This window comes from Camelus ferus, chromosome X (genome assembly GCF_009834535.1).
Source record: "Camelus ferus isolate YT-003-E chromosome X, BCGSAC_Cfer_1.0, whole genome shotgun sequence".
In the NCBI taxonomy this organism is placed as follows: domain Eukaryota; kingdom Metazoa; phylum Chordata; class Mammalia; order Artiodactyla; family Camelidae; genus Camelus; species Camelus ferus.
This window is the reverse complement of record NC_045732.1, coordinates 23,927,418-23,954,737: the sequence shown is the minus strand read 5'-3', so window position 1 is coordinate 23,954,737 and position 27,320 is coordinate 23,927,418. Positions and strand designations below refer to the sequence as shown.

The 27,320-nt window shown below is 41.6% G+C and overlaps 1 long non-coding RNA gene across 3 annotated transcripts in view; it reads left to right on the top strand.

Moving 5' to 3' along the window:
• The first annotated feature begins 923 nt into the window (after positions 1 to 923).
• Positions 924 to 27,320, top strand: part of LOC116662020 — a 114,692-nt gene continuing 88,295 nt past the window's right edge. Inside the window, exon 1 of one of the 3 annotated variants that reach the window (XR_004318000.1) lies at positions 924 to 2,343. This is a non-coding gene — a long non-coding RNA (uncharacterized LOC116662020). Of the gene's footprint in view, positions 2,344 to 10,624; positions 10,742 to 16,920; positions 17,097 to 27,320 lie in introns of those variants that run through there. The other 2 variants (XR_004317998.1, XR_004317997.1) reach the window with 2 other exon arrangements.

Here is a 27,320-nt window from a genome sequence, read left to right as displayed (position 1 = left end):
GGTGGGTTTAGCTAGAACCTCCCTTGCCCCCATGTTTCTCTTAGTAATTTTCCATCCACTGACTCCCTCCCTGTTCCTTGGTTATAAAATCCCCCTTGCCCATGCTGTATTGGGAATTGACCCTGGTTCTGTACTGACGTCTCTTTTCTTCTGTAGCAATAGTCCTGAACAAAATCTGTTTTTACCAATTTAACTACTGTCCAGCTTTGTTTCTTCTTCTGACAATATGAAGTAGCCATGTCACCGTGAGGAGGTCAGGTCAGCTTTTCGAGATTCAGGCTCCTCATCTGTAAAATGAGGGTGGTTGTGGTATGTCAGTAGTTTTTCACTCTGGCTGTATACTGGGATCACTGGGAGAGATTAAAAAACATCCCAGTGCCCAGACTCCACCCAGATCAATTCAGTCACAGTTTTTAGGGGTAGAACCTAGAGGATCTGTACTAAAGACAAAATAAAACAATAGTAACAGTGGAGTTTAAATGGGGAGCCATTTTTTTGGTTTGTTTTGGAGGTAGTTAAGTTTATTCATTTATTTTTAAATGGAGGTACTGGGAATTGAACCCAGGACCTTGTGCATGCTAAGCATGCGCTCTACCACTGAACTATTCCCTCCCCACCAGGAGCTGCTATTTTTAGTGCTCTTAAAACCTCTACTACCTTTAAGGTTTCATGATTCCATTGGATAGCTATAATTCTAATGATAGATGGTATAATTATTGGCAAAATCAAGTAAGTGTGTATTGTATGCCACTGTGCCAAACATTTTATATGCATTAACCCCACACAAGTTGTACTGCTCTTAACCCATTTTGCAGATGAAGAAACTGAGTCATGGAGAGGTTCCAGTTACTTCTTCCAGGATTACATTGCCGGAAAGTGAAGGTGTTGGGTTTGAATCCAGAAGTCACCTATCTGACTATTTGACTATTTCACCAAAACTAAGTAAAGGTCACCAAAATAACGCCAGAGGAGACCAAGCTGAGCCTGGTTATTCTTGGCGGGCGCACATGTGGGGAGGGAAGTGCTAAGTCAGGTTGGAAAGGTAGGGTAAGGCCAGCCTTGCTCCTTCCCCAGACTCATAGCCAACACTTGGAGTCCTTTTAGATGGAGCCATTAATTCACTCTTCAAGACATGTCCTTTGGGTGGTAAGTTCCTGCTGTGCCATATTTTGTTACTTAAAAAGAACAGGTAAAAGACTCAACATGGAATATGAGACAGATGGCCTCTGCTAAGGGATATTTCTACTTATGAAGCGGGCTTGCCAATTTCCAAGGCTGTGATGTGCTGATAATTCACACTCTCTTCTTGGCTTGATTCCCCAGCCCATCTCCCCGCGCCTGCATATTTAAAGCAAGGCCTATCAGGGGAAATTTGCAGGTAAAAGAACTCCACTACTTGGTGAGCTGATGGTCATTGACCAAATCTCTTAATGCACAGAGCTCTTCGGTTGGCTTATGAATGCACTTTTGAGAGGATTAACTGAAAAGCATGTTTAATGGGGGGCAAATCATTCTGTCTCAAGCATCACAAGTGGGATCCAAGTGTTAGATCCTGGAAAGCTTTCCTGGGAGGAAATGCCTGTCACAGTACACCACAGAGGTTCCTTATTGTTGTTCAACATCGGAAACGCCACAGTGCATACATTTGGGCATTTAGTTCTTGTTTAGCAGATTTCTGAAGAAACATAGTGGTGAGGAGAAAACACTGTAAATTAAGCTGTCAAGTCCATGAATTTAATTCCATATAAATATGCATATACTCTGTCATTAAAAGCTGAGCGATGCTCTCAACCGCGGAAGGAGGCATTTTCTGTTAGTTTGTAACGCTGGTTTTTTCTCTTCCAGAGTTTGCTTTTTCAATCTTAACATACGTTTCCTGAAATTTGAAGGATTCTGTGATCAGCTTGCTTGCCTTCATTTCTTCATTTATACATGCATCCATTCATTCTGTTAAAAACAAGACAACCAGCCCAAAATGGAGTGGCTTTATGCTAAGCCCCATGTCCCCAAACTGAGACTTAATTACAGCTTTGGTTCTCCCAGAAATGAAGTTGCCAAGTGCAAGTTTGTGCCCGACGCACAGTGAGTCCAAAGAAACCGAAGTGTTGGCCTTTGGAGCAGGGCTGAGCAAGGAGGTTGGGCTGCTTGTGCTCAAAACCCACGAACTCCCTGATTGTGTTACCTGAAAAACTGGGTTTGCCCCTTGGTGGCTGTCGAGCCAAAAGACACAACCAGGCCAAAGATCAGAAGAAGGGAGGAGTCGTTACTGGCAGCAAGTAAGGAGAACACTGGGGATCATTCCCAAAGCAGTGTCTCCGCAGCAGCAAAACGGGAAATTTGAAGGTAAGGGCATGTGAATATTCATGAAGGGGCTTGAGCAGAGGAAAGTTCAGCATAGAACTTGGGCAAAGGTTGAGAAAGTCCAAGTTTTAGTGGATTGGAGTCATGAGGGTCAGAAAAGGTCAACATCCTCCTTCCATCCTCCACCTGGGCGGGGGCCTTAGTTCCTCCAGAACTGAAAGTGTCAGGTTGTTACGTAAAATCCCTTGAGGAGGAACTTGGACTCTGTTTTATTGCTGAACTTGTTTCTTGACTGCTTTTCCTTTGTTCCTGCATTCCCTCACTTCCCTTAAGATCAGGAATTGCTGAGGTCTGTTCAAGTACAGCATCGTGGCCAGGCTTAGATCACAAAATGACTCAGGCCAAAATGGTTTCTCTTATGTCAAGAAAGCCACGCCTGGTTCTCTTTCTCCGGGGACCCCTTACCCTTTCTGCTTACAGCAGTTTTCAGGGAAGGATTTTTAAAGGTAAAATTTGGGATGAAGGCTGCAGGGTGTGTGACTTTCTTCTGATTAGTTGGTGGTGAGGTAATGGGGTGGTGTTCCAGGAATCTTGTCATCTGGCCTGAAGTTACCATCCTCCACCTGGGTTGGGGCCCTTAGCTCCTGCAGAAGGACTCAAAGATATTGTATGTATATTCCTTGAGTTGGAACCAGGACCCTGCCCCTCGGCTGCGCTATTGTTTCTTGACTGCTCCTCCTTGGTTTCAGCCTCCCCTCCCTTCCCTGATTAGCAACTGTTAGAATCTGCCCTTTGGAACTCAGGGAGGGTCTAGGAGGCTGAAGCCTTTTCCCTACAAACAAGAAACAGGGGACACAAAAAGGCTTTTATACTTGGGAGAGCCCCACAGGGTCCTGCTCTGTTTCACTAGATTGGATGTTGTCTGATTACAGTTGATTTTTGCTCAGATAAGCTCTTGAAGATTTTAATATGCCTCAGTTTATCTTTTAACAATTCTTTTATTGACCCTTTTAACAAACATTTATTGAATGCTGCATGGGTGCCAGTGCCGCCTTCATGTTTCAGTGTGGCCGGGACAATTTTCCTGAAGCTTGGATAGTATTTTCTGCCTACATTCCCTCCCAAAGATGAATAACCCTGCATTTTCTACACTATAATTATCAAACGTGCATCTTTTTAGTCAACTGGCATTATAAAAGACACAACATTGAAAATGGCTACTTAATTGCAGCTTGTAAAGTTAGCCAACCTAAGTTAAAACACTTCCTTTGTTCACCATTTGATAACTCTGATAATGGCTGGCCTTCCTCTCTCTTAACTCGTACATCTTTTGAAAGGGAAACCTTTGACTCCTTTTTCTCATCTGCTTTCTGTGGTACTTAACCCTCCCCCCCCCCCCCCAGCTCCTCATGGCTTTACTGCTCTGTGACTTTGCTTTGATCTAAAGTCCTCCTGTCTTCTTCATTCACATCAGGACTGCAGCTTCCCTCTCAACCTGGGTCTCCATCAGCAGCCGGAGGAGGAGTGCTGTGGTGGCGGGGCAGGGGGGACATGATGACGCAGCATCTCCGTTCCTCTCCCCTCCCCCCTCCTTTCCCCAAATCTATTTCTCTTGCTTCCCTCCCTCTCCCCTCCTCCTCTCTCCTTCTACCCTCTTCCTCCCTCCTGTCTTCCCCTCTCTTTCCTCTTGTTTACTTTTCCACTAGGCAGAAAAATAAAAAGAGAAGAAAAAAAAGCCTTACACAAGGTGTTTTAGATGGATAGAGTAATTTTCTCATTCGCTCCCACACCCTTTTCTTTTCCCCTCTGTAAAGGGAAAATGACCTCATTCCTTTTCATTTGCCCACCTCAATCCCTTTCCATCCAGATTTACTTGTGCGGTGGGAGAAGTGGACTGGCTACAACTTCACTTACAGATAGTACTTGGCTTGGTAGTCCTAGCAAGGGGATCCCTACACCAAAATTTATGAACCACCTCAATAACAGAGTTATTTAGAAACAGCTTTTTTTCTTTTTTACAGATGCTCTATCATTCACACAGAGCAAAACACCTTAATGACATTTAAACACTGTTTTAAAGTGAGATGTCATCTGTTTTCCTTACACTCATTACCACTGTTAGGATGTTTTCCCAGCAGTATTGCTGAATTTGTGTTGATGTATCCACATGCGGCAACTCGGCTCCCCTTGAGACCAAGGAGACATCCTGACAAGGTGGCAAAGAAGTGAGCTAAAAGGACAGCTTAAAAATCACTAGTGTGGAATTTTAACTCAGTCACTCAAATAGGTATATCGATAGCATTTGGTCATGTGCTCATCAGGAAAATATCTGTGAATAATCTGGATGTACAATGCACGGTTTAAAATTTCGAAATAAAATAATCCAGGGTTGTAAACAGTGTTTTGACTATTGACTAAATTTTAATATGCCTGCTATTGAAATCTTAGTCAATGGTTTAAATCACAGATATATTTTTAATTTGAAGTGGCACTTTTTAAAATGTGATATTTCCTTCATGGGCAAATTTAAAAATCCTTGTAAACTTTAAAACATTACACTTGAATGTGACTACTCATCTTTAACTTTTGACTCTTTTGATTTGCTCTGAGAGAATGTGTTTTAATGAAATAACTAGAAATGCTATAATTAAAGTACTCTGTTCCTTTGAGTCACAGTTCTTGGCACAGAGTGGGTATTCATTAATGTTATTTTCATTAAAAAAAAACTCAGTGAAATTATTCCTCTATTTTGGGGAAAAAATATTTCTAAGAAGTCTATAGCTTTTTCTTCAACTGGATAACGCCACGAAAATAGAGAATGTCTTCAACGCCAAGAGATCCCCTAGTTCCCCTGAATTTGCAGTGTTCTAGCACAAAGGAGAGAACAAAAAGGGAGCATTTGAAACTGTCAGAATCTAAATGACACATTTAAGGTACATTCATCTGGCACAGTAACACTTTCCAAAATTTTTTTTATCACACTGCACATATTCAGTTTCCATCATTTTCAAAATGTGACATTTTAATATAGGATTTTATGACTGATTTTTTTTGCCCATTTATAGACATCTATCTTGAAACTGTACAAGCAAACTCTGTCTTCCTTTCAGGGATTAGATTTGAAATTTAGATTAAGCTCCTGTTAATATCATCCCCCCAACCCTAACACACACCCCCGCCCCCAGCACTATTGACACTTTGGGCTGGATCATTGTTTGCTGGGGGTGGGGGGCTGTCCTGTGCACTCTTGGGATGTTTAGCAGCCTCCTTGCCCTCTCCCCACTGAAAGCCACAAGTATTCCCTCTCCCCAACAGGTTTCAACTGCTAAAAATGTCTCCAGATGCTGCCAAATGTCTCTTAAGGGGGCAGAATTGCCCCTGGCTGAGAACCACTGGTCTAACTGATCTCCTTTCAAGACACTGCTGTCCCTATGGCTCCCCCTCCTCACCATTTTACTTGTGGACCTGCTGGGATTATGTCCTTTCTGCAGCTCCCTCCTCCTCAAACGCTAAGCTCCTTTGAAGCACATGTCCCCATATTACTTGCCTTGCATTCTATTGCTGACCTTTTGTTGCACCTGCTGACATCCTGTCGCCATCTCGCTTTTGACGGAGATTTTAGCCCATGGCTCGCTCCTGCCCGCCCCTCCACTACTACTCTGGTGATGACTCTTCTGCAGCTCGGACATCCAAGGAGATCTCCCCCTCAAACCTCTGGTCTCTAAGTTACTTGATCTTCCAGAGCCAGGTGAAACCCAGACCTCTGCCCATTTTCCTTCTGAGGACCTGAATGTTACCAGAAAAAAAACCACACAACCTTGCTGCTGGCCTCCCTTCAAACTGATGACTGTAAACTTCAACTTGCTTGACCAGTATGGCCTATTTCCCTGCTCAGTCAGCTCTCCCCTCCTCTGAGACACCTGTTTCTTACCTTTTCCTCTTTCTGCCAAAACTCCTTCTCCTAATGCCTCCTGTCAGTTCTCACTCTTCTTAATGATCTCACTTTTTAATGCACCGAGAAAACGGAAATTCTCAGAAAAGGACAGCCTCGTCCATCCACCACTAAGTCGACTCACTTACTTGTAGGCATCTATCAGTTCTATGCTTTCCCTTCCCTCCTGTCACAACTAGTCCGTTACGCTCCTCTCTGGGGTCAACCTGTCCCCTGAGCATCCTCTCCATTCCTTTCCAACTACCTGAGGACTTTGTTCCTTCACTTATTTCTCTTTTCTTGTGCATCATAAATTCTCCCCTCTTTACCATTAACATGTGAACATGCTGTAATATTTTCCATCGAAGCAAACAACCACAACATGATCTCTACGTTTGGTCATGGCTCCATCCCCTGCTGTGTCCTGTCCTCTCCTTTTGCCCCCTTTTCTCTCCTCCTCTCCCCTCCCTTCTTCCCTTTGCCTTCTCCATCAGTATTTACTCTCTAAAGGGCTTCAACCAGTCCCATGACTTATAAGACCCCTATATACTAATTATTCCAATTTATTTTTTTAAGATATATGTATAGTTGTATTTATTTTTTCTTTTCTTTTCTTTTTTTAATTGAGATATAGTTGATTTACAATGTGTCAGTTTCTGGTGTACAGCATGTGATTCAGTCATACACATATATACATATTCTTTTCATTACAGGTTATTACAAGATACTGAATATAGTTCCCTGCGCTATACCGTAGGATCTTACTGTTTATCTATTTTGTATATAGTAGCTTGCACCTGCTAATCCCAAACTCCTAATTTATCCCCCTCCGCCTCTTCCCCTTTGGTAACCGCAAGTTTGTTTTCTATGTCTGTGAATCTGTTTCTATTTTGTAAATAAGTTCATTTGTCTCCTAATGATCCAGTTTTTATCTCTGCCTTTTACTTGAATTTCAAATGAATATATCCAGCTGCTTATATGCATATTTACTTGGATGTCTTACCGGCATCTCCAACTTACCACGTCCAAATATGAACTTCCAATGAGCCCATAAAGCCTTTACTTCTCCAGTGTTTGCCCTTCTTATAAATCTTAAAAGATGCTGAAAATCCAGAAATCATGTTAATTTCCAATTTTACTCCCAGTCTACGTTCTTCATCCACTCTTGCTGGCTCTACTTCCAAAGTAGATCACAAATCTAACCTCTCTCCATTACTCCCCATTATTCTCCGCCTAGTCTAAGCCACCATCAAATTCTGGACGATCACAAGAAGCCCCCGAACTGGTTTCTCCGCTTCTCCTTTTACTTGCCTGGAGAATTTTCTTCACATATCAGACAGTCACTTTTGAAAAGTTGTAAACCAGATTATGACCCTTCCCTGCTCATAATTCTTCAATGGATTTTCGTCCCAGTTGGAGTAAAAGTCCATGTCCTACCGCATCCTGGGCCAATCTGGACCTTGCTGAATTTATTTCTTATCACTCTCCTCCTCCTTCACTTTGATCTGGCTGCACTGGCCTTGCTGTTTATCAAAAACACCAGGCTTATTTTAGCTCCTGGGCCTTTGCACTTGTTTCCTCCCCTTCTGAGATCTTTGCCTGTTTGGTTCCCTCACCAGGCAGTGTGGATATGTCACAGGTGAAAACGAGTACAACATTAATTGCCATGAAAGTTAAAGAAATGTGCACGTTCATTACACTTGCCTTCCCGATAGCCCATGTTAGATCATTAATTGAAAAGTATATCTTGGTCATTGCTAGCCATGGCTCGGGATTCTGTTATTCAGGTAGCTGTTCCCTGATCCTGAACATAACAGACTCTCAATGCAACAGAACTTAGACCACTTTGAGAACTTTGCCTGTGCTTTTGTGACCTAAATCAAGCAATGATCAATCCCCGAAGAGACTGTATAATTCACTTCTTAGCCAATCAAATAATTCTTTGCAGAATCCTGCCTTATTTGACAAAAATTCCTCTTTTGACCTTATTCAGCTCTTCTTCTTGGGGCGGTTCACCAAACCCGCTTCGGTATGACACCATTTCCCCTTGCCTGGTAACTAATAGACTCAGCTTTGATCTTTTGGCTCTGCTGGTCTGGTTATTTCAATGTGACAGTGCTTTAATGATTTAATTTTCTTCCCCCGCATTGTTTTAGGCTTTTTTCTCTAACATTTTTGGAGCTCTGATACTTAACATTGGTTTCTGTTTTCCAAAACCTCTTGTGGGAACATAGTGTATTCCTTTCTGAGAGGAAAGATTCTACTGACCTGGATTAGGGACAACTATGCGAGTGATTTAGGTAGTTTGTTCTTCTGAAAAATTATTATACAAAAATCCATCCCCAAAACTCCATCAAATCTGAATCCTTTGCAGGCAATCCCTGAACTAACCCCCCCTCCAAACAAAACAAAGCAAAACCCCTAAACTTTAATTACTATAGCTATTTATTTTGGTTCCTCTCTGTGGGTGAGATTTACATTAATTAGCGTATAATGAAGCTTGCCCTTCCAAACAAATTTATTCCTTTGTTTGCATTCATTTGAGCAAACCAACCCCACTGTATGTGAGCAGCCAAAGGGAGGCATTGAAAATGGCTTTACAAGCCAGACCTCCAGACCTAACCTTCCGGCCCTTCTCAAGACGCTTGCAGCTTTACCCGCTTGAGATTTGTGAGCGGAGACCTGTGGGGTTTTTGTGGGGTTTTTTTTTTTTTTTTTTCTGTCTTGTTGTTTTCCTACCTACAGAAGAGACACATTTTCTCGGAAAACATTTCCTTCTCTGCAGCTTTCTGGTTAGTATTCAGGCCACCACCTCTGTTATCAGACGGTGGCAACAAAGCTTTTCCGCCTGAATCTTCTGCAAGGTGGCGGGGGAATGGATTGCACAGTAATGAGCTGTTTTTGCAGGCTTCCTTCGGGAGCCTTTTCTTATATCCCTTGGCAAGAGGAACTAATTCAAAACAGCAACCCAACCCTTGGGCATCTAAAATTCACAGAAATTCAGCTGACTTGACAGTAAGAGGGTCTCCCTGAAAATCAGTGCTGTAAATCAGAGCTTCGTTCTTCAAGGGGAGGGGTGGTTAGGGGTTTTCTAGAACCTTATTTAAGTCTTTTATCCCTATCACTGTTTTCAAGCCAACTGAAGATGGTAGGGAGCGTGCTGCGAGCGGCTTTTCTTTCCAGATTATGCTATTTCATCCTCTAAGCAACATGAAGCCAGAGACTCAGAGCATTTCCTCCCAGAGAGGCAATCATGGACTGTTTTACTCTTCATGAACTTGACCAGATAGATAGCCTAACCCAGGGCAGGGCCAGGGAATTTTCTCTTTATACCTTCTGTAGCTAACCCAGTGCCTGGCACATAGTGGACCTCAGTGTATACTGGATGCATGTGAAATGAGTGGCGGATGGGCGTTGGCCGCACTCTTCTAGTTCCATCACGATCGCTGCTGCTGTCACTTTGCCTGTGTTCCGGATGTTAGTTACCCTGAAGGTGCTTCCGTTCCTTCTGGCTCCAGGCTTTGCTCCTTTTCTCTCTGTGTCCAGTGGTTAGTTCTCCTTTTCATCCAGTCTCTTTTCCCTCAGAGTATGGTCATGCTCCATCTCGAGAGACTTCCCTGCCTCCACCGTGAGAAACTTGCTGAAAACACACACATACACACACAGACAGACACAACAGATATACACACACACGGACACACACAGATAAATCCTCTTATGGGCCAGTCTCCCACTTTCCACATTTCCTCAGTCTTTCTTAGGTTCCAGTTTCCTTCTTTCTGGCCCTTACATCTCTCCTCCACCCTCAAGGGTCTCCTCATTCTTTCAACCCAGACTGACCCTCAGTAATCCCAGCTTCTGCCCTGACTTCGGATTTTTTCTATCCTCCAATTCTGCCCCTTTGGTGGGTTCCACCCCTTCATCCACTTTGTTCCCTTTGTTCAGTCTGTTTTTTTAAATTGTAGTTTAGCTGATTTACAATGTTGTGTTAGTCTCAGGTGCACAGCAAAGTGATTCAGTTATATAGATATTCTTTTTCAGATTCCTTTCCATTATAGGTTATTACAAGATATTGAATCTACTTCCCTGTGCTATACAGTATGTCCTTGTTGGTTATCTATTTTATATATAGTAGTATGTATCTATTAATCCCAAATTCCTAATTTATCCCTCCCTTTTCCCCTTTGGTAACCATCAGTTTGTTTTTCAGTGTCTGTGAGTCTATTTCTGTTTTGCAAATAAGTTCATTTGTATCATTTTTTTAGATTCCACATAGAAGTGATATCATATGATATTTGCCTTTCTCTGTCTGACTTACTTCACTTAGTATGATCATCTGTAGGTCCATCGAGTTGTGAAAGGGCTGGCACTGGCCACCTTCTGCTCTCCTGACATCTCTTGGGTCCCCTCTTAGGAGTCCTCTTCAAGAGAGCCCTTTCCTTGAGGATTGCTTTTACCCAGCTAGCCAAGGGCACTCAAGGTGCCTGCTCATTGATCAACCTTGAACAGGTATCAATATATTTTATTTTATTTTATTTTATTTTATTTTATTTATTTATTTATTTTTTTATTTTATTTTATTTTATTTTATTTTATTTTATTTATTTTATTTTATTTATTTTATTTTATTTTATTTTTTAATATATTTTAATTAAGAGAGTTCACAGGCCTTGGGCACAGTCTTCATTTACACAGGACTGCTCACTGGTTTTTGGCTCCCGCCCAAGGATGAATGATTTTTCTGGGGGTGGTGACAGTCCCGTCTGTGCAGCTAGCTGTGTGTCCTGGGTTAGTGTATCTGTCTATCCACTTGTATTTTGCAGGACTAAACTTTAGACTCACTCAGCTCACCTTTTTTCTCTTTCCAAAACTCTTAGTCATTTGCAGCTGCTGCGCTGTCTTGTTGCTCTGCTGTCCAAGAAGCACAGTATTTCCCTAAGCACAGACCATGTTCGATTTTCCCCCGGAAAGCGATGAAGAGCACAAGTTCCTCTGTTTTGTGCCAATAAACTGCATAATCACCTCTCTCTCTCTGACCTTAGTTGATTGTTACTTCATTTTCTTGTTTTCAAGTGGGGAGAAGAGGAGTACATAGAGTCACAGTGCCCAAGATAGCTTTACAAACTCCCCAGAAGCCCCTAAAACAAAGGTCAAAGTTTTGAGGCCAGTCAGATCCATTAGATATTCTCTAATTCTTATTCTCACTCATTCTCTGCTTCTCATACACCCCAGGGTCTTTGCACTTGCTGTTCCCTCTGCCACATGTGCTCTTCATCCAGATGACCACCTGGCTATTCCCTTGCTTCTTTCAGCTCTCTGCCCAAGCATCTCCTCTTCACAGAGGCCTTCCCTGACCAGCCACTGTAAGGTGGACTCTTACTTCCACCCTGATGCTCCCTCTTCTCCTTTCCCTGCTTCAATTCTCCCGATACCACTCATCTCCACCTGCCCCCTAACTATTTATATACAGACTAGCTGTTTAGTTTTTGTGTGTGCATCTGCCCCGGCAAAAGGGAAATTCTGTGAGGGCAGTGTCTTGTTTTTTGTTCACCGTTGTACCATCAGCACCTAGGACACTGCCCGACATAGCAGATTCTCATAGCAGTACTGAACGTATGACTGGATGGATGAATGTAGAAATAAGGCCCCCAGTACTGTCTTCTTTTTACATAAATTGTCTCCGGAATGGACATGCAGGTAAGAAGTCATGAGTTATAGGGGTTTGAAAAAAGATGGATCTCTGACCTATCTCTAAGCCTGTGGGGCTAGTTTCTCTTCCCTCGGAACTGCTATTTCCAGAAACCATAGGAAAAGATTAGAAAAAAGATAACTGATAAAATTCCTTTCACTTTCATTAGCAGAAACCTTTGTATCAAATAGGCAAAGTAGAAGCTCTCTATTTTGGCCTACTGAGTCAATATTTGAATCTCAGGATTCACCATAAAACTCCAGATTTTTACAAAGAAAACTGGGCAAGGCATTAAGTGAAATCCAAGCATTCCTTGCCTCCATTATTAATATTACTTCCCCCGAATATACCACAAGCCACGTGTACACATCTTGTTTTCAATAATGCCACTTTTTCTTATATATAAACTAAAGAATAAGAATATATGTGTATTATATATGTGTATATATCACCGTCACTTTCACACACTAATGTAAGTAAAAGGAGGGGCAAAATTTGTATAATTTTTTTGTTGTTATTGTTATGGTCAACCCTCTCTCTCTCTGGAGACTTTGGATAATTGAAATACAGGCTAGATTCAGCAATTAGTAACTATTCTTACCAATAAGTTGTAATGACCCACTTATAATCTTTTCCAGTCTTACCATCTTCTTGGACTATCTACAGTTAGTAGTTCTGAAACCTGTCAGATCACTAGACCTGCCCGAGGAGTTAAGCTTGAGTTTCTCCACCTTGGCACTGCTAACTTCCAAGGCCAGCCCATTCTCTGTTGGGGGTGGGGGTGCTCTCCCATACATTGGAGGATGTTTTGCACCATCCCTGGCCTTGACCTACCAGTTACTAGTAGCACCCCTCTCCTGGTTATGACAACCCAAAACTGTGTCCAGATGTGGCCAAATGTCCCCTGGGGGCAAAATCACCGCCCCCATGGTTGAGAACCACTGAGTTAAAGCAACAAGACAGACTCGGGTTAGGGGTGGGGGTGCCTGATTCAGTAGGGTCCTGGGAACATGTGCTCTAACGCATTACCCCAGATCAGTGCAGTGTTCAGCCCAAGTTTAGAAGTTCTGCTCAATGTATTCTCCCTGGTGATGACAACACACTCCTCATTCTGAGGTCCTGGCCAGGATCCAGTTTCCAACAAACAGCAAGTAGAATGTCAGAAAAATAGACGTTCGGAGGAAAAATAGAGGAAAAGAAGTTCTTGCAATTTCCCTTCCTCCGTTCCCTTTCCCTGGGGAGAGAGGCACTGATTCTGACAAAAGCCAGATTGTCAAGTGATGATGGAAGCCATCTAGCTCCACCTGTGAAACAAAGAAAGAAAGGGGAAGGGAAGTGTGTGCTTTTATCAGTACATGGGCACCTGGGCACTCTGATGCCACAGGGGAAGCCCAGGCCTTTTGCAGGGAAGGCTGCACTAAGAACAAATGCTGGGCAGTGCAGTGATGGATTTTAGTGTGGTCTCCCGGGAGGCGGGCAATCAACAGTCTGAGCTAAGAATCTTAAAGGAGACTGGCGACCCTGAATACATAAGTCTAGCATGTGACCCTTTAGCCATTAATTTTGATGTGGCTCTTTTTAAGCCTCCCTTCCATTCTTGTGCATCTCTAAATTATGACCCGGCACATAATGGTCCCTGGTTTTTTGTCTCTGAAAGAGGATGATCAGAGTCAGTGTTATGGAGATGTAGGGCCCAGATACATCTAGATCATCCTTACGTATAATGCCTCTCGTTTCTTTCTCTCTTTTTTGTTTTCTTATAAAAATGTGGGATAGTAGTTATTTATGTTGAAGTTGAACTATATGAAATCTCCATTTTCATACATTAAAAAATGATACACAGTCTTGGCAATTTCCTGTAGTGAATCATAATTTTTTCTGTATCTCTTCCTTCTCTCTGCCTCCCTCTCTCTGTGTCTGTCTCAGTCTCTTTTCATGGCTCCATTCTCTATTTTCTTGTCTTTGCAAGCACATGTGTATTACTCCAGATACCAGCTGTGAAGGTCAATAGATAATACTGGGAAAAAATTAAGAAAAAGGAGAGGTTTCAGATTTCAATAAGTGTTAATTTGAAAACCCACTGATGTACTTCATATATCTGGAGGGGAGGTCCTGTGGTCCAGCCAAAGCAATGGCATATGAAATTCTTGATCCTGCAGAATCCTGCAGGACCAGTTCTAATGAGAATGTGAATTTGTTTGTGTCATCATTCCTGCAATGTGAATAGTGTTGCTTTTTTTCCCTTTATTTAGGCTCTTAGATTCAAGGGGATTTTCTGGGTGTGGGGATGTAGTATTAGAGGCATTGTTAAAAGAGCAGTGACCTTAAGATCCTGGGGGGCAAAAATCTCTATATAACGCAATAATGCAATACCCGGATGGACAGGCTTTGTTGTACTGTCCCACTGATGATCCAGGTGCCTGGTATCCAGTTTCCCATCAAAGTTTGCCTTCTGAATGAGAGGTCTGACCCTTGCAGCATCTTTGCAAGCTTCTGTAAGTGAATCTGGTGGACTGTCCTTACCCCATCTGCCAACCTCACTTTGGCTTCCTGGATCACAAATGGAATTGGTCACCTTCTCATAGATTACACCTCAAGTCACAGCACCTTTGTTCCTATGTGCATAACATGCGTTCTTTCTCTTTAGTTTTTAAAGATGCAACAGCTTTGAGCATATATAAAGGCTTTTGGAAAGCAGCCATTAGAAAAGAGATCAAATCAAAGTGTGGGAATAATAGTGTAGGTTCTTAAGACGGGGAGCAGAAACAAGGTCCAGTTCCAATACTTTAGATATGATGTTTGACAAGTGCAAAGAAGAGCAGAAATGTCACTGTCACATTTTCTTCTTGTCAGTATCATTTGGGATGATGGGGATTATAGTCAGAATGGCGATTTTGAGAACCTTGCAATTTTTTTGATTCCATCTATCCTTCTTGAATCTCATACTGTGGAATCATGTCAAACTTTTACTCAAATCTTATTAGGGTCAATAAAGTCAAACCAGTGGTTATTTATTTAGCACATACTTCAGGTTCAGGATGTGATAGGTGATGTGGGGGTTGCCACACAAGACGTGATTCTGCTCTTGAGGGATTTATAAGCAAGTTGAGAAAACTGAAAACAGTTAAATAAGTCAAAGAAAAGATATAAATCTCTTGAAGTGCTAAAGACAGATCACCAGTTCCTTATCCAAAATATTTAAAGCCAGGACTTCAGGATTCAGACCTTTTCCCTCATTTTAGAAAGGTAGTATGGTTCGTAGCCTGTTTAATACAAAACCATTCTAGTGGGGTAGGGTCACAGCCCCCGATAACCAAACTATACATATAATAAAATAGATACCGAATAAAAACAATATGTAATAAATGAAGACTGTTAGTAGACCAGGTTTGTTGCCTAATGAATTTGAACCAAACCTAAGAGAAAAAGAAACGCTGTTTCCTGAAATGTTTCAGGTTCAGAACTGTGGAAAGGGTGCTGAACCTGTTGTGGGTATTGACTAATACGGGGGAAGGACGTAAGTATTTATGGTGTAGGAAGAAACTCTCCAATTTTTTTCAGCCACAGAATCCGAGACTCAAACCAAGGAGTAATTTGCTCAAACGCTTACAACTCAGCATCATCTGGAAACTCGTAAGACACAAATTTCAGGCCCCACCCTACACGTACTGAATCAAAAACCTTTGGGTTGGGCCCCAAGTAACCTGTGGTTTAACAAGCCCTCCAGGTGATTTTGATGCACGTTGAAACTGTGAGAACCACTGACATAGCAAGTACGTGACTGAGAGTGCCCGGATTCAAACTCAGGTGTTTGTGATTCAGAACTCGATTTTTTCGGTGCTATTTCCCTTGCTCTCAAAGTAGAGAAAAGCAAGAGACTGATGTGAACTCACATACAGTGACTTCAAAGAAGGTACATTGAAACATGCTTCACTTTAATCTGACAGAGAAGAGCAAAGTACTTTTGTAATGTACATCCCTATAATATTAGCTTCTTCCTTAATTATAGCAGGAAGAAAACTAAGCATTGATAATTCCCTGTTTTATTTTCTCCATGTTAATATCTCGAAGATGGTACAGTTTATTTCATAATTTCTTTAAGATCAAGGTCATAATTTAGCTTAATTCTGAAAATGAAGAGTTAGAAGCTTTGTAAAGAAAAAGAGGTTCTCAAATACTCCTAAGATGGTTATTGACCTATTTGATATCTTTGATATCAGCGTGTTTTACTGCTAAATTGATGTGTCTGGCTTTTCTGCTTTCAGAATTCTCAAGTTGACAAACTTAAGAAAAAACTTTTGCACGTAAATGATGGTTGTTTGTGTGGTCCCAGCTCTACTTAGAAGGCAAGAGGTTTGAACTTAAAGGGTGAAGATAGGGCACAGAGTAAAGGGAGAAACTGAGGACTCTGATCACTTTGCTCTTTATTCACTGACAAATAGGATGACTTAGTTCTGAAAGTAAACAGGTAGACATTAATATGGATGTGCTTAGAATGAGACCTAGCAAAACACAAGTCTAATATGCCATTAGGATATATCTTAATATCTCAAGGTCATATTGATCTCCTTCAGAGGGGGATACTGTATAGGAAAATAAATCACTGTAGAGACAGAATGGCAAGAAATGCTACTAAACTCACACCACCTATGAGTCCTCTTTTTACTCTTGTTAGTAAAGCTTTGTTTTAAGGGATGGAATGGATATAGTATCTTCCAATAGCAATTAATTATACCAATTTAGGGCAGCTGTTTCAGTTATCTTTTGCAGCATAACAAATCACCCCAAACCTTAGTAGCTTAAAATAATAACAACAGTAATTATGCTCCCAAATCTGCAATTTGGACAATAGCATATCTCTGTTCCACTTAGTGACGGATGGGACAGCTTGAAGGCATTGGGCTGGAATTATCTGAAGGCATACTTACAGGTCTGGCTGTTGCCTTAGCTATTAGCTGGGGCTTCCAGCTGAAACATATAAACGTGATTTCGTCACGTGGCCTAGGCTTTCTTATAAAATGGTGGCTGGGTTCCGCGGGTGAGAAGAGGGAGGTAGAGAGAGAGAACACGCCATGTAGGAGCTGCACCACCTTTTGTGACCTGGATTCAGAAGCCAGGCAGTGTCTGTCCTACTCATGGAAGTTGTCATCAAGTCCTGTGCAGGCTGAAGGAAAGGTAAATAGACCTCACCTCTTGATAGGGGGGTGGCAAGGTTCTGGAGGAGCAGGTGGGGCCGTTGTTGGAAAAGACAGTCACGGGAGCTTAAGAATTACGCCTCTGATTTTTTTTTCTATTGTTGCTTTAACTTTTGATTTTGAAATAACTTTAGGCTTACAGACAAGTTGCAAAAATAGTACAGAGTTCCCACATACCTTTCAGCCAGTTTCCCCTCCTATTACAGCTTACAAAACTGTAGAACAATTATGAAAACTGAGAAATTAACCTTGCTACAATACTATGAACTGAGTTAAGGAATTTCTTTGGATTTCACCAGTTTTTTTTCCCTTACCATCTTCTGTTCTAGAATATGACACAGGATTCTGTATTGCATTTAATTGTGTGTCTGTGGTCTTCTCCACTCTGACCTTTCCATAGTGTTTTCTTGTCTTTTATGACTTAACACTTTTGAAGAGTACTGGTCAGTCACTTTGTAGAGTGTTCCTCAATTTGGATTAGCTTGTTGTTTTCTCATGATTAGATTGATGCTATGCATTCCTGGGAAGGATTCTCCAAAGGCCATGTGCCCTTTTCAGTACAGAGTATCAGAGGGTACATGCTGTTCATATATATTCCTGGTGATGTTAATCTTGTTCACTTGGCTGATTTGCAGAGTGGTATCTACCAGTATTCCTGACTATAAACTTACTATTTTTCTCTTTGTAATTACTAAATAGTTTGGAGAGAGACTTTGAGAGTAAGCAAATATCTTGTTTCTACTTAAACTTTTGCAAACTAATTTTAGCATCCATTGGTGGCTCTTGCTTGCAGCAATTACTGATGTCTTCTAATGGTTATTTTCTGTTTTCTTAATTCCTTCTGTATTATTTAATTAGAATGCTCTAGGGAGAGCTGTCCTTCTCCCCTGTTTATTTATTCAGTTGTATCAGCATGGATTCATGAATGTTTATTTATTCTTAGGTTTATATTCCAATACTCTATTTCCTTGTTCAGATTGTTCCAACTTTGACCATTGAGAGCTCTTTCAGGTTGGCTCCTATGACTTTTCAACATGTCTTCACCTTTTTAAAAAAATTTCTAATTTTTTGGAGTACTTCTTTACTTTTTGGCCTAGTTCCTCTTATTGGAGAATGGTATTTAGAAATCAAGATTTGGGTGCTTAGAAATAAATATTGCTACTGGGGTGTTGTACTTAAACACACACGTCTATATTTCTGTATCTTTTTGTCTGTGTGTGTGTGTGTGTGTGTGTGTATATATATATATATATATATATATATATATATATATATATATAGTAAATCATGAGTTTTTATTGATTTTTCTGACTTCAGCACCATAGGATTTATTCTAGCCTCCCCCATTTTCTTTATTTGTAATTTCTTGCTCTGACAGTGAGAACCTGGCTTTCATTATCTACAATGTATTTACTTATTTCACTTCTGGAATACAAATAGTTTCAGAATTGCTAACCCTTAACCCTGTGAAAAACAAATTTATCAATTAGAGGGTAGTACTTGTGCACCACTCTTTTTTGCCTTTAGTCTTACAGTATCCTGTCAAAACACTCTTTGCTGCAGTGATTTAAGTCAGGTGTTTGTTTTCTTCCCCCTCAGTACCTTCAGAGTGTGCGTGTGTATCTCCTAACAAGCAGAACTGCCCAGGGCACCCATGGAGACAGCACTCGCAAGATTAGGATCCCTGATTCATTCTGTATGGTCTGGCTGTCCATTCTGCAAGGGGTGGTCTGCATGGTGCCAGCAGCGCTACCTAGTACGTGTTCCTACAGATACTGAATGAATGACGGACAGACACAAAATCTGGCAGGAAATCCAAAGCGTTATTGATTCCATTAAAATGGATTTTTCTTTCCATGTACTTTGGGAATGCCAGTGGCTTTTAAAGATCTTATGGAACTTCTTGCCCCATCTCAGGTTTTGTCAAGATCTCTGTCTACATGTCTTAAGGAACTAAAATTAAAATAATAAATGGACTAGGCTCAATTTCCTATAGCAACTGATGGGATATTTCTACATCACTTACTAAATCAAGTGATGACTTAGGAGGATTTATTTTTTTATTTTTGCTCCATAAAATAGCTAATTTGGGTTCATGAATGGCAGCAAGAAATTTCTTTTAGATGAAAAATTCCCTCAGGACCACTCATCTCCACCAGTTTCATCTCACAACTCTTGCAGGCTCTGCATTTATTTAATGGGGATATTTCAGAGACTCCAAAGCAATAGAAGGAATGTTCTAAGCTACTGTTCATTCCAAAGGGGCAATTTGGGATTTTAGATTAGGATCAATCCTGGGAGGTGCATGTGGGGGTGACAAGGCAGAGTCCAAGAGCTTCCCTGGAGTCTGAACTGAATGAATGCTTTTAAAAAAAAAACTGAAGAGACAGTGAGAGATTTTTTTTCTCCCACTTCTCAGTTGTCACTTTGTCTCCAAAGGATTGAGAAACTTTTCTTGAGGTAGAGTTGGGAGCAAAAGGAAAATTATAGGTTAGGAGATAAAATGCCTTTTGGGTAGAGGAAAGATTGTGGTAATAGAGATGGCAGATCTCAAGGTGGGAAGGATACATTTATATAGAAGAAAGAATTCAGCTCGAAGAAAGAATTCAGCTCTAACAAAGAATTCCCTGGGGCAGGTAAGACACAAGAATAAATGGGTACAAAGCACAAGAATCCCTGCAAAATTGTAATGTGGATGTAACCAGCTGTTGTCGCCAAGCCAGACCTTCCACATCCACTTAGCTCATGATCACCTACAACCAACACGACATTGGCCAAGTTTACAATAGTCAGTCAGTGTCATGTGTCTTCCATCTCTGTTGCTACTACTTCAAAAAAAGACATCTTGTTCATGCTTATGATTACCCTACTATCTGTACTTCTTTTATCTTGGTCACTTTTTAACATACAAAAATACCTAGTCTGCAGTAAGAATTATCTGAGTCATATTGAACCAGTGTTTCAGATAGCACACATCCACACCACCAAAGCATTTTCTATTCATTGATGTAATTAATATATCTTTATGCCAAACTAATTTGAAATCTTGCTTCAGTTTTCCCTTCATGTGATTAAGTACTTAAGAAATAGGTCTCAAAGGCCAATTTTCATAAATAATGAAGAATCCGATTCATCCTATCTATGTTGGCTCTTCCTTTTACTGTGGAAGTAAATGTAATACACATGCATCCCACATTACAAGTCGTTTACCTTTTCTATCCCTTAGAAATAGTTACACTGAAATACTAGAGTTTTGGCTTTCATGGGCACATTGCTGCCACATTTTATCAGTTCACAGAGGAAGAAATAAGAATTTCATGTGAAAAGGCAGTATTGGGGAGGGTGGATGGCTGAAAGGCTAATGTGTTGATCAGACTTCTTTGGCTTTGAAAAATAACAGAGCTATCTGCATGGCTGTCACTGTGCAGTCCAGGGCATAAATCCACAGCATTTAAGATGGCAAGACCTTGTATTTACATAGAGGCTTTCTCCAAGGAATTCACATCACTCCTTAGGAATGGCTCCATTAATTCTATAGCTTTGGGAACTGGAGTGGGAAGATAGATCTTTATGGCCAGTTGTCATAAACGAAGGAACCATGCCTGAGATAGGTTTGTAACTTTCCCAAGGTCACTCTACCCTCACTGATTTGCCAGAAGTTTGGAAACTCAGAGTTATATCGGTTTCCTACATAGGGGAAGGACTGTACAGTTCGCTTGTAGGGGAGGAACCTGGCTTTTCAGAAACTATCTTTCATCATTTTTCATCCCCTGTGTAATCTGTGACTGAGAGACATTACATTTGGTTGGTGTTTCCCAAACTCTGGTCCTCTGAATACTAGGCTATGCAAGACATCAGTAGGTCTTCATTGAAAAAACAAAGTATGGCTTCCATGGCCAAATATGTTTGAGAATTGCTTCATCTTGTATTTTTTTCTTTTTTTGCTGATTTACAATTCCTATTGGTGCAATAAAAGCTCTGAGAAGTCCTGTAAGTGAAGAAAAATTATGAACTTTAAGCCGCAGTTTTCTAGACTTATTTGACCATGGAAATAAAGTTTATTTTATGACAGCACCTCTTAATGACTTACAGAACTGTTTTTCAATGGATTACATTGTGAAGAAATGTATTTCTTCACCAGAGCCTTTATCTTAGAAATCCTTCTCTAAAATCTGTTTTTATTCTCTGGCCTTTCCAGGCTCACCCACTGTGTGGGGGCCTCATTCACAGATGACCTGGGTGGTGTTTGAGCCTTAGAGATGCAGCAGATATTCTTAGTGTTGCTGGATAAGTTTCCATGGAAGGAATGGGATGGTGCTGAAAAACGACCTGGGAACAATACCATAGTCTTTGCTCCAGTCTCCTTCCAATTCCTCCCTAATTCTAGTCCATTCCACACCCTGATTTGGGCCATTTGCCTGGATGGTGCCACAGTGCCCTGTGTCCAGGGCACTGAGGGGATGAACAACCACAGATGAAGTGGCAAATATAGTACAGACTAAGACCCAAGGAGGAATCAAGAACCAACTGGACAAGAACTAGGAGGAGTCTATCACTAGGGCACAGAACAGAACACAGCTTTTCAGGGAAGAGATGGTAGGGATAGTGGTGACATCAGGAAATGGGGAAACATGGACTATGTCATTCTAACAGAGCAGTGAGTGACTTATGTAGACCAAATCTTGATAGATAGGCATGTGGCATCCCAGATAAGGTTTCAGGGCCAAGATGAGGTCCCACACAGAGTTTTCATTCAGGTAGATCCTGTCCATTAGTTAGTCAAATCAATATTAGCATATTTTAGCATAATCAACTCTCCTACAGACTGATAAAAATGCTGCCCCACGTGTTGCAAACTGAAAATCATTTGGAAAACAGGTATTGATCAATATAGAGACTGATAGCCAGGGGAAATTGTTATTTTCGTAAGGAAAAAAAAAAACTGGAGATGATCAGCTGCCTTCAATATCTTGTAATAACCTATAATGAAAAAATATGAAAAGGAATATATATGTATAAGTGAATCACTATGCTGTACACCAGAAATTAACACAACATTGTAAACCGACTATACGTAATAAAAAAAAAAAAGCTAGTAAATAATTTTCCAAAATGAAAAAAAAAAAGATAGTGAGAATACATAGATGTTGGGCCATAGTCAGATGTTAATTCTATTTTCCTTATTCTTTGGAGCCAGTCAGTGCTGTCCTCCCTCCCCCCACATACATCTTATCACTATTGTGACCAAGCAGGCCAGGAGCTCTTTTCCCTCAAATGTCATTTTAATTAGTAAGAGTGAGGTGCCCGGAGGATAGCATTTAAAAGTGACAGGAGGTCAGGGGACTAGGAAGGTAAGTTGGAACCAGTTATAAAGGACTTTGGCTGTCATGAAAGAGTTTTATGTCATGTCAAGGAGTTTAGACTATGTTGTCTGGAAATGAGGAGAATGCAGAATTTTGAAGTTGGGTTGTGGCATGATCGAATGTTACCAACTGCTCAGGTATTTACCAGCCCTGGAATTGCACTCATCCTTTCATTCCCACCAGTTGAAGGACTCCCTCTGTCCCCAGTGGAGGAACAGTCTACACCATAGAGACACAGAAGTAAAAGAGGTATATAATCATACTTAGTGAGTCTTAGGTCATGGTTAAACATGTTAAGTGGGATGACTCTCTGTATCTTCTTTGATTATTACAATAATAACAACCAAGAGATGGGTTTTTATTGTTGTAATCAACTATAAAGAACAATTATAATAAGCACCTGCAGAGAATTTCGTATTAGGCTCTTCAGAAAGTTCATTGGGTTTACATAACAGTAGATTTTCTTAAGAGCAGAGAAACCATTCTCCTCTGAACCTTTGGTCCCAAAGATAGGACAGGTGTATGTATGTGTTGGTCCCAGTCCTCTAAGAAACAGGTGTCAAGACAGGATTAAATGTGCAAAGCTTTTATTAAGAGAAGAACGTGTGAGAGAAAATGGAGAGGGAGCTGGGCCAGGCTTCGAGAGCCATCAGACCACAACACAAGTGTGACCCGGGGTGAAGAGGAGAATGAGAGGTTGGGTGGAAGTGTCCTAGACTTTTGGGCAGTCACAGACAGGTTTGGCAAGGCTGTCAGGGTATTCTCCAGCCCACATTGGCCTTCAGAGGCATTCCCTCTCTCCTAGGAGTGGGCCTCCCTTACTTAGAACCTCTGCGGTGCTCAGCCATTGGCTTGGAGCAGCCTCTGCAAGATGCGGCCCCACACAAATGCACCAGTGGCTTCCGGAGCACAGCAGTGGGGCCCAGGCCCCCAGGAGTTGGAAGTCTGGGAGGTGTATTCTGTTGGCTGCAATAATGGACTTGAGTCAGACCTCTCCTTGAGACTCTCCAACCACCTGTACCCCTGTTTGCTTATTTGGTAGTTAAGAGAGAGGGTTTCACAAAGTAAAAGTGGCTTCACAAAGAGGGAGAGACTTTGGTTGTAGAAATGGGGAGGGTGAGGGCAATTCAGAGGCGATCATTTTGGGTACACCTGAACACGCTACCTGCCTGCTGGGAAAAGATTTGGCCTCTTAGCAGCTGGTTTTACTGTATACTCTACTCTTCTGAGAATTCCGTGGCACCTAATGTCTTCCTGCTTAAAAAAGAAAAAAAATGGTATTACAGAGGCAGGGAAAGGTACAATGTTATTTTCAATATCTAGGTAAAGCTGTCAGACTCAGGAAGTTTTTGACACTTCATTATAGGCAGAAGCACTTTGTGTAGTCTCTTTACATTTTATACCCAAGATAAGTTTTGGAGTGATACAATTGTTCTCAAATAATGCTCTCGTCAGATTAGAGGCAAAAACAATTAGATAGAAGATAACTTTGTTTGAAATCAGTATGACTGCATAAAATGTATTAATAAAACACAGTGAATAATCTTGATCTCTTGATAAATTGCTTGCTCTAGAGAACATGGGCAGCTCTTGTAGCATCTATTGAGAAAACAAAGAAATCCTGTCAAGATGACATCTGCTGCTTCTGTGGAACGTGTTAGGAGTTCGGAGGTTTGGGATATGATGCAGTTAGCCACACCGTGTACTTAATCAGCTGGCAAGGAGGAATGTTTGTCTTCTTTCTTGGGCATCTATGGATTCTAGAATTCAGCCCACATTAGGCTTTACCTGAAAGTCAGCAGGACACTTAGCTTGAAGATGCTGACTGAAAGCGCTGTCCCCAGCCTGGCATATCTAAGGGTATTGTTGGCCCTGCAATGAGTGACTGTGGTGAGATGGGGCTGGGGTGGTGTTGCAGTTAACTGTGGCCACAGTAATGCTGCATGACAACCACAAAATCTCAGCAAACAAAAAGTGGTATTCAGCTCACAAATCTGAGGGTTGACCAGAGATTGGTTAATCTAGGCTGGGTTTAGCTGAGGCAATTTGGTATTGCTCTATGTGTCTCTCTTTGTCCTACTGGGATCAGTGAGCCAGCCTGGGCATGTTGTTCACAATGCGATTGCAAAAAGACTAAAGAGAAGTGTCAGTGCACAAGTTACATTAAGGCCTAGGCTTGGAACTGGCACATTGTCACTGCTGCATCATTTTATTGGCCAAAGCAAGTCACGTGGCCAGAATGTCAGGAAAGGTGGAGAGAAGTAAGTTCTGCTCATGATGAGGCTGTGGCAAGTGTGTGGATGCAGAAAGTTGTGATGAAATGGGGCCACAGCAGGCAGTCTACCACAGGGAAGAACTCACCCTGTCTACTTTGATCTTCAGTTTAATCTAGGCTTCCCAGGAAAACTTTGGGGACTCAGCTCCAGGCAAGGCACAAGTTCCTTTTTTTTTTTTTTAATTATTTAAATGTAGGTACTGCGGATTGAACCCAGGACCTTGTGCATACTAAGCATGTGCTCCACCACTGAGCCATACCTACCCCCAAGACAGGTTTTTAACTCCTGTGCAGGGGCTGTTAGCCATTCACGAAGGTCCATTGCCACTTCGTCTTGGGTTGTTTTTTTGCTGTTGTGTTGTACACGTTCTTTATATATTCTGGATACCAGACTCTTACCATATACATGATGTGCACATATTTTGTACCATCTTGTGGGTTGTCTTTTCACTTTCTTGATGGTTTCCTTTGATGCAGCAAAGTTTTTAATTTCGAAGTCTGATTTATCTAATATTTCTTTTGTTGCTTGTGCTATTATGTCATATCAAAGAATCCTTTGCTAAGTCCAAGGTCATGAAGATTTACCCCTAAGTTTTCTTCTAAGAGTTTTATAGTTTTAGCTCTTACATTTAGGTCTTCGATCCATGTTGAGTTGGTTTTTATATGTGGTATGACGTAGGGCTCCAACTTCATTCTTTTGCATGTGGATACCCAATTATCCCAGCATCATTTGTTGAAGAGACTATTGTTTGAGAACCACTGATTCAGATAAGAAGTTTTCACAGTTCTTGTCATTCAGGAAGACTCAGGTGTAAGGCTTTGTTACTGGAGTCCTTCAGGGGAAGGAGAAGAGATTGTATAAAAAAGAGAAGGCACGGACAGAGTTGGGGTGGGGATGATGAAACTGAAATTGACATGAAGGCCAGCCTCTTGGAGACATTATATCAATCTAGGAACACTGCCAAAGGAATGTTATCTCAGTCCAACTTCTAGAAGTTTTGACATCATTGGATTCATAGACATGTATAGACCTGGTAGTTAGGAATTCAGATGGCTGTTGAAAACTTGGCAGATGGTTAGATATTACCCTGTTTGTTAGATACCTATCCATATGCAATGGAATCATACTCAGTGGGCTTAGGGTTTGAAAATAGGGGCCAGTCCTGGAGAAGAGGGGCCAGAGTGAAGCTAGGCAAGGTGTGGTAGATTGAGGATTAAAATGGCTGCAATTCTTCACCCATCCTTTTAGCTAAGCTTTTTGCATTATGACTCTGTAGCTCATTCCATTAACAGGTAGAGGTAATTTCCCACATCTGGGCTAGCCTCATGATTCTTTTTGGCCAACAGAATGCAGCAGATAAGGCAGTGTGTCATCTCTGAGCCTGGGCATCAGTATGTTTTGTGCACATCTGCTCTCTGTGTCTGGGAGCCCTACCTTCCATGAGAATAAGCCCCTATTGGAGGATGAGAGACCTTGTGGAGGCAATCTGAGGCAATCCAGTCAACAACCAGTCAAGTAGAGCCCCCGAGCCCACCCATAGCTAAGCGAGGTCCCTTGAGGGAGCCCAGGTGAGACCAGAGGAATTGTCCTACTGAGCCCAGCCGAAGTTGCCAATCTCCTGAGTTGATATAAATAAATGGTTATTATTTTAAGCCACTGAATTTCGGGAGTGGTTTATTACAGAGTAACAACAATACACAGGGCATAGAGATCCTGCCAAATGAGCTATAGATCAGGATGGGTTTTCTCAAGGCCAGGACTAAGGTAAAACAAGGGAGGTGCCCAGAGTGCAAAATTCAAGGAGACATTCAGTCTCAGGTGCAGATCCTGTATTTTTCCTGGCCTGTGTCTTCTAGAGTGGGAGGTGTTGACAGTGAAAGTGAAAGAAGGAGATTGAAGCAGATTGGGTCCCCAGGAAAATAAGAGTGATGTCAGGGATGCTGTGGGTCAGGTCACAGGTGTGCTCAGATATTGTTCTGGGTTTGGGTTGGTGGGGAAGATAGAAGATAGCAGGTATGGTTGGTGGTCAAGGAAATCCCAGTTGCAGCACAGAAGCCCAGCTACTGGGTCTGAGCCAGTAAACCCCAAACCTAAGTATGTGTCAGACAGTAGGAGAGCCTTTGGCATGTGCTGTTAGCTCAGTTCATCAGCTGTGGTGGCCAAGGAAGGACATGGGAAGGGGGCCAGGCTGTCCTCAGTTCTGCACACCCATTCCGTGGCCTATTCCTCCCTAGACTTGCTAGAACAAGATGGTTAAAAATTCAAGAAATAATGGGCCACTTTTAGAAAAGAGCTGCCTTGCAGAACGCGCTTTAGAACAGCCAGTTTTCATGATGAGCAGTAAGATTCTTTGCTCCAACTGCAGCTGACAATTTACACATCGCACCGAGTAGAGATAAGCAATTTTAGAAGTGACAGGGATGGGCCAGAGCCATGCTTGCAAAACCTGGGTCAGACCAACACTGATCATTTCTAAGCTCTCACATCATCACCATCTTTATAGTAATAAATGACAACGATGATGGCTCTTTAGATTTGGGGAGGGGAGTTGCCCAAACAGTGAAG